Source organism: Triturus cristatus, chromosome 6 (assembly GCF_964204655.1).
Source record: "Triturus cristatus chromosome 6, aTriCri1.1, whole genome shotgun sequence".
Lineage (NCBI taxonomy): Eukaryota > Metazoa > Chordata > Amphibia > Caudata > Salamandridae > Triturus > Triturus cristatus.
In genome coordinates this window covers 856498739-856517622 of record NC_140589.1, presented here as the reverse complement: position 1 = coordinate 856517622, position 18884 = coordinate 856498739, and positions in this window count along the sequence as shown.

The window sequence follows — 18884 nt, the reverse complement described above, 5'->3', positions numbered from 1 at the left end:
GAGCGGGAAATTTTTAAAGATCTGGACCACAGCTTATCCCAAAGAGCGATCGGCCAAGTACAACAAAAATCAGTTTCCCAAGAAAGCTCCACTTTAGATTTGACACGATTAGGATTAGGAGATACAAACGATTTATAGATGAGAGATGCTTTAGGGAGTGTAGCAAGAATATTAAGAAGAGAAGGAGGAGGTGACGATGATGATGAGGAGGGAAGAGAGTAATAACGATCAAGGATAATTGCCATGAGGATTGTGAATTTCCGCAGAAAGGAACGAGGACACCGAAATAAAAGTTGAAATTGGGGGAAAGAGCAAGGGGATACACCATCAAAAAGTTGGTTGACCCACATTACGCCCTTTACCCTCCACGCTTTCCAAAAAATGGGTCTATTTTTGAAAAGAATAAGAGAGTTATACCAAATAGGAGAATTTAAGAAGGATGTACGTGTGACCTCGGAGGGAAGAACCAAAGGACTTAAAAGAGAAGAGGTATGTTTGAATAGGGGGCAAAGAGAAAAAGGATTCCTGGCAGAGAATCGCATCACCTCGGCAAAGGAGAAGGGTAATAGTAAAGATTGTTCGATGAGAAGCCAAAGGGGTGTGAAAGGAGAAAGAGTTGATGAGATCCATCTCGAAGCTTGACGTAAAGAAAAGGATCTATGATAAAGGCGGAAATCAGGGAAATTAACCCCACCATTAGATTTAGGCTTGCGGAGGGTGGCAATAGAAATTCTGGATTTCTTGCCTTTCCAAAGAAAACGAGAAAGAAGAGAATCAATTTTTTTAAAGTAAAATGTAGGGATATGAACCGGTAACATAGAGAAGGTATAAATTAAAATAGGGGCAATCATCATTTTAATTGAATCCAAACGACCCCACCAGGAAAGAAAGAGGGGATTCCAGGCTGAGAGCGACTGATCAATCCTGGAAATAACTGCCGACAAATTCAATTTAACCGAGGATGAGATGGAATTGGAAAACAGAATGCCAAGGTACTTAATCTTGGAGCTACTCCAGGCAAAACCAGTAGCAGTAAAAAGATGAGGGAGACAGGATGAGGTGAGAGGGAGAATTTCGGTTTTGTCCGAGTTGATCTTATAACCGAAAACCAAAGAAAAGGAATGAAACTCGGATAACAGGGGGGGAACGGAGGACTCAGGGTCAGAAATAAATAATAAGATGTCATCCGCATAGGCAGAAAGTTTCAATTGATTAGAGCCATATGGGAAACCAGAAATGGAAGTGTTATTGCGAATGGAGGATAAAAAGGGTTCGAGAGATAGAACAAAAAGAAGTGGGGAAAGAGGGCAACCTTGGCGAACACCCCTCTGAAGATTAAAAGATGGGGAGAGTTGTCCATTCACAAGTACCGAGGCCTTGGGGGCAGAATATAGGAGAGAGATAAGGGATATAAATTTGGGACCAAAGCCATGCCACCGCAATGAAGCAAACAAAAAAGACCAGTCAACCCTGTCAAAGGCCTTCTCTGCGTCAACAGAGATAGCAGCAAGAGGGGTTGAAAGTGAGGGGGCTTTATTCAGGACGTTAAGAAAAAGGCGAGAGTTGTCCGAAGTAAGCCTGCCCTTAACGAAGCCACATTGCTCTTTGCCAATGAGGTGAGGCATAAGGGGGTCTAGGCGCATTGCAAGTAATTTGGCAAAGATTTTGTAGTCTACATTGACTAACGAAATCGGTCGGTAATTTTTACAAAATTGGTGGTCGCGACCTTCTTTGGGGATCAGACAGATGGTAGCATCTTGAAAAGTGCCTTCAGCCTTACCAGATGAGGAAAATGATTGAAAGAGAATTAAAAGTTTAGGCAGTAAAATGTCTGAAAAGTGCAAATAAAATTCCACAGGAAAGCCGTCAGGGCCAGGGGTTTTGCCTTTAGTAAGGGCTGACAAGGCTGCGGAGAGTTCATGGAGAGAGAGATCGAGGTCAAGGTCCGGAAAATTCAGGTGAGAGTTAGACGGTGTGGGGAGCTTCTCAAAATAACTCTGAATAAGGGAAGGAGTGGGAGGACACTCTGGGGTATAGAGATTCTGATAGAACAATTGAAACTGCTCAAGGATTTCTTTGTCTCTGTGGAGAAGACTGCCAGCAGAAGAATATATAGAGTCTATAAGAGTGCGCTCCTTACGGGATTTAAGATAATTGGCCAAGAGCTTACCAGATTTATTGCGACCTCCGTAATACCGTGCACTACTGCGAAGAAGAATCGAAGAAGCATTATCCGTGGTTAATTTGTTGAATTCTAGCTTAGCTCGCAGGAGGTCCGGTGACATAAATTTATCAGAAGAAGTGTAGAACTGGTGCTCCAGAATTTTAATATGGGCCAGGGAGGATTTCCGCCTTTGAGTAAACTGTTTCTTCTTCCGAGAGACAAAGTCAATGATGAAACTCCTCGCAGAGGCTTTAAAGGAATCCCACAGAGTGTGGGAAGAAATACTAGGGTCTGAATTAAGAGAAAAAAATTCCTCAACGAAAGAGCGAAAAGAAGAAGAAAAATTGGGATCAGTAAGAAGAGCACTGTTAAAGCGCCAACGGGAAAGTTTAGGATGTGGTGGGAGTAGGTCAAAATCTGTCACGATGGGAGCGTGGTCCGAGATGACAATAGGTTCAATGGAAGAAGACAGAACATTCTGAGATAAAGATTTAGAGAGGAAAATATAGTCAAGGCGAGAGAAAGATGAGTGAGGGGGAGAGAAAAAGGAATAATCCAACGTGTCAGGGTGTGAAAGACGCCACGAATCGATAAGGTGTGATTGTGAAATAGTATTAAGAAATTGTTTGTGGGGTTTGTGTGGTGTGAAACGGACTGTGGATTTACGGTCAAGGAACGGGTCAACAATCTGGTTGCAATCACCACCAAAAACAAATGATACATCCTTATATTGAACACATTTCTCTGTAATCAGAGGCCAAAAAGAACAGTCTGCTTGTACAGGCCCATAGACATTAAAAACAGTCAAAGGAATAGAGTTTAGCAGTAATTTGGCCAGTATCCAACGACCTTCAGAGTCCGTCTCCTGAGACAGAACCGTACATTTAAGCCTCTTGTGACAGAGGATAGCAACTCCATTCTTTTTGTTGTCAGAGGGTGAAAATAAAACTGTACCCACCCAACTTCTTTTTAACTTCAGAGATTCAACATCATTAAGGTGAGTTTCTTGCAAGAGAGCAATATCTGGATTGTAGGAGGCCAAATGGGACAAAACTCTCTGCCGCTTAATAGGGTTAATAAAACCTTTTACATTCCAGGTAATAACTTTGAATTAACAAATAACATAGAATCAAATAGGACAGAAGAAGTAAAGAAGAAGAGGCATACGCAAAGGACAAGTCGAATAGGAGAAAATTTTGAGAAGTAACGATAAAGTAGGTTGAGAAAAGAAGGAAAGAGATAAAGAGAAACAAAGGGGAATCGGAATTGATCAACCAATACAGGGGAGAGAAAAGGAAAACGGAGGCGGGAAAGGAAAGTAAGTACAAGGAGAGACAGCACATATCCCAGAGGGATGACTGAGGAAAACATACCTGAGGGGAGTACGAAATAGGACAACGGGGAAATGGCGACACTCAACGAGACAGATCCCCCAAGACGGGAGACCAGGCCGGATCGCACCGGAACAAAGAACATAACCGAAGAGCCAGGTGGAGAGGAAGTCGGTCCATCTAGATAAATGAATAAAGAATGAGTAACATTTGAGAACATGAAGACATACTATGACGATCAAAGGGTGAAAATTCAAGAGCGACACATAAAAGAAAGAACTGAGAAAGCGAAGAGCAGAGAAGTCAAAAAGGATTGTTGAAGGACAACAACTAGACACAATTATTAGACAAAGGATAGGGGGAGTTTGAAGTTAGAAACATGGGAGTAGGAAAGTATATTATAATCTAATACGGAGAAAACTAATAAACGGAAACAGAGACAGGGACAAAAATGGATGACCTGTAAGGGAAGCAAAAGTTAGACATTTCAAGTAATCTGAAAGTATAAAACAATTAAACAATCAGCCACAAGAAGAGGAAGAGGTCTCCATAGCAGAATTAGAACGGATATGAATGAAATTTTTGAGCTCAGCAGGATCCTGGAAGGTCCAAGTTTGATTCTGGTACGTAACTTTGAAAGTGCATGGGTGAAATAAACCAAATCTAGCACCAAGGGACCTCAAAGGAGCTCGCAGGGACAAAAATTCCTTCCGACGAGAGGCAGTAGCATTTGAAACATCTTGGGAAAGATATACTCTCTGACCCAACCAGGAGATCTGACGCTTGGCTCTGGAAGCTGAAAGAACAGAGAGAAGATCTGTGAACTTCAAAAAAAGGATAATGACTCCCCTTGGCTTGGTTGATGTAGACGAGCGAGGACCAAGTCTATGCGCTCTCTGAATATTGAGGGAAGTGGTGGACGGCATATCCAAAAGCTTCGGGAGAAAGGAGGAGAAAAAGAGCACAGGGTCGTCCCCTTCTAAAGATTCCGGTAGACCATAAATACGGAGGTTGTTCCTCCTGTTCCTGTTTTCCAATTCCTCCGTGTGCTGCTGTAGCGCTAGAACAGATTTCTCTAAGGAGGAGACCCTCTAGGAAGTAGAATGAAGGTCCGAAACCTGTTGCTCCACAACTGTAACTCTGTTGTCCATGGATGACCATTTCTCCTCAAGAAGCTGCATCTTACTATTGGTCTCCTCAACAAATGGCCGAAGGGCACGAATTTCCTCAAAAAGCATCTCCATGGAAATAGGGGATGATGGCTTCTCTGACGAAGAAGCATCTTGTTTGAGACGCTTAGAAGATGATGCTGACGGGGGTGAGGACTTGTTTAAAGGCGGCTGTGTTGAGGAGGAGCGAGGGAGGGTTACTCCCGCCATTGGTGCTACCTTGGGAGGAGAGTCCGCCGTTGGGTGAGGTGAAGAGGTTACCACAGGAGAGTTCCCCGAAGGGGTAAAGACAAATTTTGGATTGCGTAACTTGCCCATAGAAGCCAGTCAGAAATGACAAGCAGCAAGCAAGAGGACGACTATGAGGTAAGACCAAAGGGTGAAGCAGTAACCATAGGGGAGCTTGTAGAGTGAATAAAGAAATGTTCCAGAATAAACAGAGACAAGCCAGTGCCAGACTAAGCAAAAATGAAGAGTGCAGGGTCAGTAACCAACCAGGTCCTGGACGCCCCCCATCAGAGGCAAAGATGAGCGTAATCAAAAAGGAGGCAGGAACATGGCAAGAAAGTCAATTATCAGAGATTACCTCATTCCAGCCACGTGAGGCAGCACAGGCAATAAGATATCCATGTGGCAGGGCAGTGTCCAAAAAAGGATGAAACAGCATTCAGGAGGCGTAGAACCCTAAAAAAAAAAGGGTAATGTGGAGCAAATGCAACCAAGCCAGCAGAAAAACGGGCATCGCGCCTCAAACAAAATGGCGGCCGCTCTCTGAGGAGAGAACGAACGCGGCGAGAAAAGAGGCAGCCCGGCCCTGAAAATGCATCAAAAAGTGCTCACCAGAAGCGCGCTGCATTCCCACATGGAAAACCACTGTCCGTGATGGTGAAATGCTCTCCGGAGAGGAACCGGGATAAAGGAGAAGCTCCGGTGCGTCGGAGGTCCCGCGTCAGGTGGCCATCTTGGTCGGCGTCGTGGCCACGCCCCCCTATTCAGTGAATTTCTAAGGTTTTTTAAATGCTAATTTCTAACTGTAACGTGCCTGAAACCTATGTTTTTTTCAGTGAATTTCAAAGGTTTTTTAAATGCTAATTTCTAGCTATAACGTGCCTGAAACCTATGGTTTTTTAAGTGAATTTCAAAGGTTTTTTAAATGCTAGTTTCTAACTATGCCTACAGAGGTAGGACATGTGAAGAAAGAAGAAAAAACGCACAGAATAAAGCAAAAGAAATGCAGAAAGAAGCAAAAGAAGTCCATAAATACGAAGAAAAGTGCAGGAAGAAGCAAGACGTGCAGAAAGAACCAACAGAGGAGCAGAAAGAAGCCTTGTTGCAAAATCATCCTGTGCCCACAACCTTTTTCAGATGGGTACTGGTGCTAACTGACTCTGACTAACCAGGCCTAGAGCCAGTACTATGCTAAAAGACACTTAGAATATAGTGAAAACACCTACATACACTAGGTAACACTATGTGTTGGGGTACCCCTGTGATTAGCATGACCTTCTCTGTAAGTCCCTAGTACATAATAGGGCAGGGGGATTAAAACTACCTCTTAAAACGTGCTACGGGCGCGTTTGCACAGTGGTGAAGGGAGGGGCGGCCTGAGGTGACATGTCTGCAAACAAGCCCTGTGGCCGTTTTAAGTTGGGAGATTAGGTCCCCTTGAATCCTGACGGTCCCTGGGGTCCAACTAGCCAACTAGGTACCTCCAGTACGCACCAAAAAGCTGTGTTGCAGAGAGGTGTAAAAAGGGGCGTGGCCTGGCCCACCTCTCTGCATCGCAGCACTGTGGCACTTACTGGCGGTACCTGGTGGGGTTGTTGGCCCCCTGGGACCCTCAGGATTGAAGAAGAATTAATTCCCCAACTTAAAACGCACCACAGGGTGTGTTTGCACACATGTCGCCTCAGGCCCCACCCCCTCCCTTCACCACTGTGCAAAGGCACCCCGTGGCGCATTTTAAGTTGGCGGATTAAGTCCCCTTAAATCCCGAAGGTATTCCTGGGGTCCAACTAGCCCACAAGGTACCTCCAGTAAGCACCACAGATCTGCGTTGCAGAGAGGTGTAAGGGGTATGACCTGGACCACCTCTCTGCAACGCAGCGCAGTGCGCTTACTGGAAGCACCTGGTGGGCTAGTTGGCCCCCAGGATTGAAGAGAAATTAATTCCCCAACTTAAAACGACCAGAGGTTGTGTTTGCACACATGTTGCCTCAGGCCCCGCCCTCTCCCTTCACCACTGTGCAAAGGCGCCCCATTGCACATTTTAAGTTGGCGGATTAAATCCCCTTCAATCCTGAGGGCCCCTGGGGGCCAACTAGCCCACCAGGTACCTCCAGTAAGCGCCACAGAGCTGCATTGCAGAGAGGTGTAAAAAGGGGCGTGGCCTGGACTACCTCTTTGCAACGCACACAGTGGCACTTACTGGAAGCACCTGGTGGGCTAGTTGGCCCCCAGGGGCCCTCAGGATTGGTAGGGAATTATTTCCCCAACTTTAATCGCGCCACAGGGCGTGTTTGCACACACGTCACCTCAGGCCAGGCCCCCTCCCTTCACCATTGTGCAAACGCGCCCTGTGGCACGTTTTAAGTTGGGAGATTACGTCCCCTTGAATCCTGAGGGTCCCTGGGGTCCAACTAGCCCACGAGGCACCTCCAGTAAGCGCTACAGTGCTGTGTTGCAGAAAGGTGTAAAAAGGGGCGTGGCCTGGACCACCTCTCTGCAACGCAGGCCTGTGGCGCTTACTGGAGGTACCTGGTGGGCTAGTTGGCCCCCATGGACCCCCAGTATTGAAGGGGAATTAATTCCCCAACTTAAAACGCGCCACAGGGTGTGTTTGCACACATGTCACCTCAGGCCCGCCCCCTCCCTTCACCACTGTGCGAATGCGCCCCGTGGCGCGTTTTGAATTGGGGGATTAAGTCCCCTTGAATCCTGAGGATCCCTGGGGTCCAACTAGCCCACCATGTACCTCCAGTAAGTGCCACAGAGCTGCGTTGCAGAGAGGTGTCAAAAGGGGCGTGGCCTGGACCACCTCTCTGCAACGCAGCCCTGTGGTGCTTACTGGAGGTACCTGGTGGGCTAGTTGGCCCCCAGGGACCCCTAGTATTGAAGGGGATTTAATTCCCCAACTTAAAACGCGCCACAGGGCGCGTTTGCAGTGTGTTGCTAGGAGGGGGCGGGGCCTCGCTCTTTTAAAAAATGTATTTAAAAGGGGGCTGCATGGCCCCCCTTCATTTTACTTTTTTGGGCCCTGGAGAACCCCATCCCACAGGGCCTTACCCCCATTTAAATAAAAAATAAAAAATGTAACTGGAAGGGGGCCGCATGGGCCCCCCTCCCGTGGCCAATTCCAGCCCCGGGGACCCCATCCCCCAGGGTATGGCCACGTAAATATACATTTTTAATTATGGAGTGGGCTGCGTGGCCCCCCTCCTGAGGCCTCTATTGTTCCCGGGGACCCCATCCCCCGGGTCTGGCCTTTATTTATTTATTTATTTATTTTGTAAAATTTTGGGGGGAGGGAGGCCACGTGGCCCCCCTCCCGGGCTACTTCTAGCCCCCGGGACCCCATCCTCCGGGGCTGGCCCTCTCCGTTGGGGACCGTGGGGGGAGACCCAATGCCTCCACGGTCCATCAAGGGCTCCAGGAGGGGGGCTGCGTAGCCCCCCTCCCACCTATTGCACAGCCCCAGGGGGTGGTGGTCCCCAGGCCTCGGGTCTGTTACGGACCCCCTATTTTGAATATTAGTACCCCGGGGAGGTGGGGGTCCCCGGGGCATGTGGGGGGGCTCAAGCCCCCCACACAGGTGTTAAGTTTTTTAAAATGGAAGCCCCGGGGGGTGGCGGTCCCTGGGGCAGCGGGGGCCATGTGCCCCCCACAATTATAATTAATAAAAGCGCCGGGGTGATGGTCCCCGGGGATGTGGGGGGGGGGCCATGTGCCCCCTGCAAATATTTATGGAAAGCCCCAGGGGGGTGGCAGTTCCCGGGGCCTACCTGGGCCCCCGCAATTACATTTGTGAATGCCTCTGGGACTTGGCCCACCCAGGGGCTAAAGAATAACGAAGTACAGGAGCCCGCTCTTCGTGGTTTTTTTTCCGGCCGAAATTCGAGCTGGGTACGCAAATCTTGCCGATTTTGTTTTTTTTTTTAAAAAAAAAAAGCTTTTTGGAGCCCTGGGGGTCCTTGTGGGACCCCCTGAGCAGGCCTAGGGGGTCAGGGTGTTTCTACTCTGCCCCCTTTTCTTTTTTTGCGTTTCTTTTTCTGTTTTCTTGTGCCTCGGTAACCTACACTTCCTGGTTTGGAGTGTTGACAGCCAATTAGAATGCAGCTCGTAATCGGGAGGATGTGCGGATCCTCTGCGCCTCTAAATATCAAAACTTTTAATTTTGATTTTCTCAGCAACTACTGAACGGATTTACACCATTTTAAAAAAGGTTGCTTTCTGAGTCAAGCAGTACCTTTTTGCGAAATTTGGGGTCAATCCGTTCTGTAATTTCGGCTGTATCCTTGCTTAAAGTTTCCTATGGGAAATAGATTTGTTGACTCTTATTTTTTGATTTTCTCAGCATCTACTAAATGGATTCACACCATTTACAAAAAAGGTCTCTTTCTAAAACAAGGGCTACCTTTTTGCCAAATGTGGTGTAATTCCATTCAGCAGTTCGGGCTGTAGTCGTGTCTAAAGTTTCCTATGGGAAATAACATGGAGAAAACGCGTTTTGGGACCCCCCTTTTTTCTCGGCCCCCGCTTGGCGAATCACTCCGAAAGGATAGGAGCTGACCAGAACGGGTCCAACGTTTTGATAATTTCGCGAAGATTCGTCAACCGGCGCCAATGTTATTGGGAAAAGAAAAAACGCTTTTTGAATAGAAACAAGGTCCTAACTATAACTACCTACAGGCGACCGCCAGTAGGTAATCTACACATGTTATAGTTAGAACTTCAAGGAGAGGAGGGGTGATGGGTCCCATTCCCTTACTGGCCGTATTTAATTGAGCAAAATACAGTTAGGGTACTTGTCCTTGAAAGGGGGAAACCCATGACCCCCTAATCACAAGAATGTTACAAGAAATAGTCAGGACAAGTCAGTATAGTCGTCGTGTTCGGAAACAATTCCAGTACGCAGTGCTTATTGTGATGATTTTTTATAGAAGTGTTGTGACTCATTCCAAGGATTCTGAGTCAAATTGCAAAAGAGTGGTAACAGCCAACACGTGTTTCGCCCCTTTTACATGGCAATCTGGCCTGGGGATTCCTCAGGGCATCGTCAATTCTATTTGGGACCAATGCAGTCCTGATTAGTTCTCTCTATATCATAGGTCTGGCTTGAAAATTTTAGGTAAAGTTTACATATGTTTTATATATATATATTAGTAATGATCATAGTTAGTGTAGGATTGGTGAATTTTCCAATTTTTCCAATAAATGGTCAATAGTTTGGATTTTGGCTTGCACTTATGTCAGGGGTGATGTGGTGGAGTGTGTATTTTTACCTTGTATGCATCTCATATCATCAATGGACTCCGTTGAATGTGTAAGTGTGGTCATGACATGTAACGTAGCAGTATCGATTGTGTCGGGATACCTTAGAAGTGAGCACAGTAAACTTGTTTGGTCAACAGGGTGGCAATTAGGATTTACAGCCTAGTCTAGGGGCAGTCATTTGGGAAGTTATACATCTCAAGTGTGAGTCACAGAGCTGGCCAGCACATGGTTGTGCATTTACAACACAAGGTCAGGACATTTCATTGAGAGGATATTGTAGTAGCTACCGTTATCCATCAAGGAGATGGATGTATGCACCGGGTACCACTGATTGCATCATAGCCCTGCATCTCACATGCTCCTTGCGCAGAGTCCATCTACATTGCACAGACCTTGGCACATTTGCTGTGTTGTGCAAGTGTGTCAGATTCTTCTGAATGATATGTTCCATAGAACCTCCGTGCCATGAGAGTAGTAGTCTTTCTGTGTGTCCATTGGGAAATGCATATGGCAGTACAGTGGTCCGGATTCAAAAATAAGTCATCTGAGAGTAAGTCATGAGTTTAAGTTTTCCGGTATTCACAACAGGCATTTAGGAGTAGTACAGTTAGATGTACTGACTTGACGTCTCCTATATGCCTTTTGTGAATCACTGAAGTTGTGAAGTCAAGAATATGTCACCTTTCACGTTTTATGGCATGCACACAGTGCTGCAGGCCACAAAAGGTGAAATGTTGCATTGCTCCCTCTTGTGCCAGTGTTATGGCATATTCTCACAGCTGTTACCTTTTGTCTCATAGTGATGCCACACTTGAAATGGTGGTACTGCTTGTCAAATTGCCCTACCCGTTCACACTGGTCACACCATGTGAGGGTTCCAAAGTCAGTAATCATTGTTTGTCCACTGGAAGGGGCTGACTGATGCCTTACACTTGGGGGTGAGTCCCTATCACCAACTCTACTTCACTGAGGCAGGCACTGTGGTTCAATTAGTGGCTGGTAGACATGTGCCCTTATGTCTCTTCATCAATGTGTATATGGTGTGCACCATCTTGGGATGTGAAATGCCATGTGCACATTCACAACAGGATTCGTCCAACCTGTAGGGTGTGTGAGTAGATATGCCATGAGCTTTCTTTCAGCAATTGTAAAGACTGATACTACTTGTGGCCTGCAAAAGACTTTACCTTTTTAAGAACAATCCTATTTCCTTCATGGATGCGGTGCTAAGTTCGATATTGCTAGATTGATGTATTGTAGCAATGGAGGCGCTTCTGGTCCACACATACCCGGTCCTCTCACTGCCTATCAGGATCACAGTAAAACATTGACATTTGTATTGTTTCCCTGGGTGTACATTTTGGTTGATTCCCTGCTCCTACATTTTACGAGACTTCTATACTGGATTGATCATGGACAACAGACATCTGTGTGATTGAAATATATTTAGTCACATGTCTGTTGACATAGTTGGCCATGCAATCCCCACATTACATTGATGCCCAGTGGAGAGCCAGACAGAGCCCTTTAGGGCTGAAACATCCAAAGGATGAGGAAGAGTTCAGCCAGTAGTCTGATGGCTATGTCATTGGTAACCAAACGAAATATGGCAGTCCATGTCGAGGTCCAAGGTGAGTGTCATAGAGTGTATTCGGGGACAGTGGAGGGTGATATTCCGTGGGATGATGCTCAGCCCAGAACCAAGTAGAAACTGCCCATTTGGCCTAGATGAATGCTACCGCTTCCTTCTTTGCAACAAAGCTGACTCATCCTCATCCTCATATTCGTCCTCTGATGTGTCATGTGCCTCACATGTGGGTGGTGGTAGATTGGCTGCAGCACTGTGAGGTACTGACACATCAGGGGCTGGAGATGTGGATGCAGAAGCAGCAGCAGCAGCATTCATCTGTGCCAGACCTTGCTGCAGCAATGCAGTGATGATGATCTGCAGGGCATGGAAGATTCCTGCTACATCTCGCTGGTGTGCAGCCATGGCAGCCATTTGTTCTGCCTGCATCCACTCCATGTTCGCCATTATCCTCCGCATGCAGCCCAACTCCTGGCAACCATCGCTGGAGCCACTCTGACTGGACAGTTGTTCCTGTCTCGGAGTCATGACTCCAGTGATGTCAGCCAAGGAATGTTGGCGAGCATTGAGCGGAATGTGGGTGTCTGTTATGTTTTGTACATGGTTTCGGATGGAACTCAGACGCCCAATAACAGAATCAAGTTTGTCCGCCAGGCTGTCAAACCCCAACCGCACTTGATTTGCTATCTCCTGCTTGACCTCTAGCACATGGTGTTGAAATTCAAGATTTTGGTCCAGGAGGTCCTGGGAGACAGCTGTGGTGGTAGGTGCTTGCTGCTGTGTGGTTTGTGAATGGTGTGGGGTTTGCACGATGCAGCTGGGTTGCCCTGCTCCTGGAGGTGGATGTGTCAGAGTGTGATCTGCTCCTTTAAGGATGTGGGCCACACTCAGCCACCTCTGTGACATGGCCTGCGCCATGTGGAGATGTTTGGGTTGCAGGCATGGAATTCCTCATGCACTGTCACTTGCATTGTCAGTATGGCTCACAGACCCGTACCTTTTCTGTGTACTGCACATGTGCATCGGTTGATTGCAAGATTGGTTATGTTGGCTTACCCGTTGTGAGTATGGTGCTGCGGGAGTTTCTATTGTTGTTGCTGGCAGGACAGACAGTGTCAACAACAATAGCCCTCTACGTTGACCCCACATGTGATGTGGAAGTGGGCCGGGATTAGATAGATGTTGAATTCCCTGGCATATTTGTGGTGCTCAGGCCTTGTCACCACCACCCTGCCAACAGAAGCAAATGGCAGGGTGGTGTGTGTTTGTGTATGTGACACGCAGATGGTCACATGGATGATACGTGCTGTCCTGGTTACGGATATTCAATGAATGGATTTGCGTATGGCTGATAACCATGAAAGCATATTTGGTCACTGACGCAGTTGACTTAACAAACAGCTAGGTTTACATGCACATTATGGTCTCTTAGGCAACTGACACCAGGACTGATGTGGAATGGTGTTTGCTTCATGGCAGATGGGTACACTTGGGAGTGGTGGTGTGCAATTCTACCTAAGGGGTGTGTTTGCCATTTTGCTACTTGTCTTCATTTGTTGCTACTTTGCTATCCTTGCTTGTTGTCATGCTTTTGTTGTCTTACTGCTTTACAGGGACATTGTAGTTCTGTGAGTCTGGTACGCAGACAAGTAATGCAGTACAAATTTGGTTGATGCATTCCTGATATGCATTGTCGCTGCCCTGTGGTGTTGTAGACATAGTCACCCTGCTCATTGTATTATAGCACCTTTTGAGTGACGTCTGCTGTTTGGGTGCATTGTGGGATATGCGCGTTTGAGACATTTGGCTGCATGATCAGTTTGTTGTGACATTGCGGAGCATATTCACAGGCCCCTATCGGCAACACGTCATTTTCTGTGACGTTGTTATGGTGATATAGTCTTTACCTTATTCACAAGGCTGGTTTTTCTGCTGACTGAACCGCGTCTTCCTTTTCCTCTTCTCCTTGGCCTTCCTCCGGGTATCTGGCTGGTCCTCCTGGGTGTTTGTGGGGTTGTTGTTGGCCTTTGTGCTTGGTCCAGGCTCCTCCATGGTTCTTCTGATATGTTTCCTGTTTTTTGGGGGGTTTGGGCTGCATTGCGGGCGTTTTATGGTGGTTTTGCGCTCTGAACGTGAAAAAAGGTGCACTGATGCTGATTAGCGTGCCGTTCCTGGTTGATAATTGGCCCATTGGCACTTTTTTCAAATTAGCGTCAGGATTTATATTGTCGTGACGCTAAACTTAACACCGGACATTTGACCCGGTAGTGGAAATTATCACCTGTTAGCGGCGTGTCGAGAATACGCTACTAACACGGCGATAAATTTCTGCGATACATGGCGATAAAAAAACTATCGCTAACTGAGGTTAGCGTTAGTTTACGCCGAATGTTGTGAATATCCCCCTATGTTTTTCCAATATTTTGTTTGAATACTGGGAAGACTAGAACTTCCAGCTCCCATTGCACCACTCAAACAAGAAAGGAGACAAAAACAAATCATGAAGCAGGTAGCACCTTCGTGAACCACATGTTCCAATCTCAGCTACCCACACCCAGGACCAGGCAAAGTTTTCAAACAAATAATTGATCCATCAGCATATGCCAGAGCTCCCTGTTCCAGTCCTCATGCTCTGCAGATTGTAGCACAGCTGCTTAGATGAGTTTGCCCATACCACAACATGGCACTGGAAAAGGACATTCGCTAATTTTCCAGGTCATTTTCCTCAGTTTTTGAGTGGGCTTTCTCTCAGCCTCTATCTCCATTGACTCTCTTGCTCTTCCTCCAACATTGTGCAACAGAAGAGTCAGACTCATTTTTTTGCGTCGGTTCCACTGTTGCTCTGCTAAACTCTCACCCAGATTTTAAATCTTCTTCACCAAAGGCTGATCCAAAAGTAGTCAAGACACAATCATTCATGCTGCCCCAAATATCTCTCCTCTTCAATGCACTGAAAAACTCGTACACAGCAAACAATCCCATGGCTATTTTACTCATACTGTAAAAGGTTTTTCTTCAAAAACTTGCACATTTGATACATTTGTTCCCTAACTTTTCTGATAGTCGCATTCTGCTTTCACTTTCAAATGAAATATTTACGGCTTGTAGCATTATAAGCCTAACTATTTCTATACTGTTTGTTAATTTTGTTGCCACCTCCGCTTAATGCAAAGCCACACTTCGGGCACCAGCCAAATGCTCTTTTCTTATTTACTTGTATATGTGCGTACAAACACACATACCACTTGATTCCACAGACTGTCAGTTTAGTTGCAGTGCTAAGACTGGTATACAATTATTCAACTCATTAGTGCCATATTTTCCCTAGAAAAATGAAAGACTGAGTTGGCCACAACAACATTTAAATGTGTAGCCTACCGGTTACCAACAGTTTACCACTTTAGACATATTAACCAATAAGCTATCTTGCCAGATATTGCTGCAAAGGTATGTCTGCTGGTAAGGGTGAAGTGACTTAGCTGGTTTAGAAATGAGGGACAGCTTTATCAAGTGATTGTGTTGCTCTTGCATCACACAAGGTCATACAAGGGCAACACAATCCCTGAGTGAGATTTACTAACCCACACAGAGCAACCTTGCATGGCCCTGCGTGACTTGGTATATCTGGAGTAACGCAAGGCAGCGCACGTTGCTGTTTTGCATTACTCTGAACCAGAAATGCGTTACATGGGTAAAGAGTGGGGGTTCCCACACACCCACCCAGGTATTTTGGCACATATCAATTTTACCAAGCTTAGTAAACCTTGCAATGTGTCAGTTGTTCTTCTTCCTGACAGAACCACAAGGAGAAATCTTTATTTCTCCTTGTTTTATCTTCTTTTTAAGTGTGCTTCAGTCTGCAGCACACTTAGAAAGAGGAAAACGCCTCTAAGGATTGCTTTTGTGCAAGAAGGTACCCTTTCCTGCACAAAAACAGTGCTGCCTGCAACTCGAACACCTTTGCACCATGGCGCAAGGGTGCCTGCATTAGTGCTAGGCAGCACTCAGTGCTCCGGCGCAAATAGAGAGCTGGCATGCACCTTCTGGGGCTTATTTACAAGCCCCTTGCACCAATGATGCATCACTTTATATCACATTAAAAGTGATGCACCAGTGGTGCAAGTGGTTTGTAAATAAGTCTCTATGGTGGTAAATATGGCGCATCCATGCTCTCTCCATTTGACGCAGGGCAGTAAGTTGTCAATGTGCATCGCCCTGTGTCAAATATTGATAAATCTGGCCCCTGATGGTCACACCATAGAACCTGAGAATATATTCTTAAACTGGTGATTAAATGCCTTGCTACAAAGCTGTATGTAAAAAGCTTATCACATGTTTGACTGAACTTAAAATATCTTAGAGCAGTGGTTCTTAACCTGTGGTACTTGGACCCCTGGGGTCCGCGAGGCTCACTAAGGTGCTCCAAGAATAATATTAAAGCTAAGAAATTTGAATTACTAAAGTATATGCAACGTGAAAACATTTCCTATATTTGATTGTGAATTAAACAAAATGTTTCAATAATTAAGCATTTGTAGAGGTATAGTCGTCTTTGAATTTTTATGCATTGTTTTGAGGGTCAAATCTTATAAATTGCTCAGGCCGGGGTCGTCGGCTTCCAATAAATGACTCAATCGGAGTCCCGAGATTCCAGAAACGATTCAGCGGAGGTCCAAGGTTGTCATCGAGGGTTACCTTCTCATGCAGTAGAGTATGACATGCGACCTGCAGATCACGTTTGACTGCTTAAAGTATAGTGAAGAAGATTCCTGCATTGTGTAACACGTAAGTCACAAGATCATGCTTACATAGCCCAGTGGGTTATTGCATGCCTGCAGCAAACTTCTAAACGTAAACATAACACTTGTAAAGCGCACTTATCATCCATGGGTCTCATGGCGCTGAATAACAGATGTTTATTGTTACCCAACTCAATGGTACTCATTTTATCGACCTCAAATGAATGAAAGGCTGAGTGGACCCTCCAGGATTCGAGCCTGTGAACATGAGGTCAAACACAGGCCCCTGCATTGGATGCATTAGTCCACTAAACCACCAGACCCGGGTATTCACTTTGGTATCATTTAAATATGCTATTAAGTTCCAAAATAATTCAATTTGCACTTTGGCTTGTGAAATGATAATTATTAATATTATGATAGACACATTTCTGCATACAAATGATATGATACATTTGATTCATTTGTATAATCATACAACATTGTACCGATCAAGCATTTTCCTTGCTTTTATCGAAAGTTAGATGCATCATATTTTGCAGGAAGGTGTTCTGCTGACTCTCTTTGGTCCGCTTCTATTCTCAGACACATTCCCTTTAGAAATGCTTTTTATTTTTGCAGGGCAACTTGTTGTCGAGTATCCTTCTCTCCCTAATTGGTTGCTGAGTTTGGAAGCGGCCGCGTGTCCAACTGTGCAGACTGCTTCACACCTACTGAGTCTCTACAGCACTTGAAAAAAACATTATCCCCTGTCAAGTTTTAATAATGCCATTACCGCGTGCTCCTTTTTTTTTCTTTCTTTCACTAATGCTGTTTTGCAGTGAATGCTAGTCGTCGGCAGCGATAAGAACCCTGGAGCGAGAGAAGGGACATTTAACAATTGAAATATGTGACGCTGGGCCAAATTCCAGATAGAGAAAAAAACTATTTGGTCCAGTACTTATGTTTATTTCAATTAGTTTAAAAGAATGATTTGCGTTCCTAGAAAGCGTGTTGCATATTTAAAGGGACTTGTACAGACATTCACGCCACCCACCCTTTTAAACCTGTGGATTATGGATTTCAAAGTCATCCTTTCACTGCTAAAGACAAGGTGCGAGCTGAGACAACTTGAGCACTGGTTAGAGACTGGCTACGCGCCCATCCAACAGCAAACATAGCTAGCTCTTAGTATAAAATATAAACCGGAAGCGTGCTCCAGTTGCAGGAAGCCAATATTTACCCACTCTTTTTATGTGATGTTATGTTATTTGCTTTTGTAGCGCGCACAGCTACTCCAAAGAGTGTCCCGGCGCGATCAGGAAAGAGTCGTGGATCTCTAAAAACTGAAGCTAAAAGAGAAAGGTTTTCATCTTTCTCTTAAAGTCCACAGAATCGTGAATACAGCATAAAGCTAGCGGAAGGGCATTCCAAGCCCGTGCAGCCTTCAGGGCAAGGGAACTCCCTCCCAGCCTCTGGCGGGTGAACCGTGGGGTCCGGGCCAAAAGGTGTGAGGAAGACCGCAAATGACGATCCGGGACATAGAAGGAAAACCTCTTCTGTAAATAAATAGCCCCACGACCATAGAGGGCACTGTGGGCGACGGTGAGAATTTTAAAATTGACCCGTGCCTCAATAGGAAACCAGTGCAATGTTCGCAGGTGTGAACACACGCTGCTTCTGCTGGAGAGGTCCAGCAGAAGCCTGGCGGACGAATTTTGCCCGACTTGAAGCTTATTTAGAAGATAGCCCGGAGTACCAACGTACAACGGATTGGCGTAGTCTAGGCGAGAGAGGATCAAAGCAAGGACAGACGTTTCCTTCGCGGATCTAGGAATGAGAGGAAGGAACTTCCTCAGCATTTTCAGAGTTGAAAAGCAGGTGCCAGCCAGCCTCTTGATCTGGGTGGGGAATAGCAGGTTGTCCTCGAACCACACCCCCAGATTCTTAGCAGAGTTGGCCTTTGAGGTAGGTGAAGGAAAACCAGATGGCCACAGCACCACTCTAAAGTTATCCGGAAATATGCCATACAGAAGAATCTCTGATTTTTCCTCATTGCCCTTAAGCTGCGCCGCGGCAAGCAAATGAAACACTGAGGACAAACAATGTTGGACAGAAGAGACCGAGGCATCTTCCCTGCACCCGGTGAACAGGAGTTGGGTGTCATCCACATAGGCCATCACCCTAGCCCCTAACCCTTCTGCCAAATAAATCAGAGGGGTGACATAGATGTTAAAAAGGAGTGGGCTAAGAGATGAACCCTGTGGAACACCCGTAGTCATTGGAAGAGGTGCAGATGAGAATGGCTGCATCCAGACCTGCTGCGTCCTCCCCTCCAGGAAGGATCGGAGCCAGCCCCAGGCGGTGCCAGAAATGCCGTTCGCAGAGAGCCGCGCCAGAGGCAGGGCATGGGGCACCGTG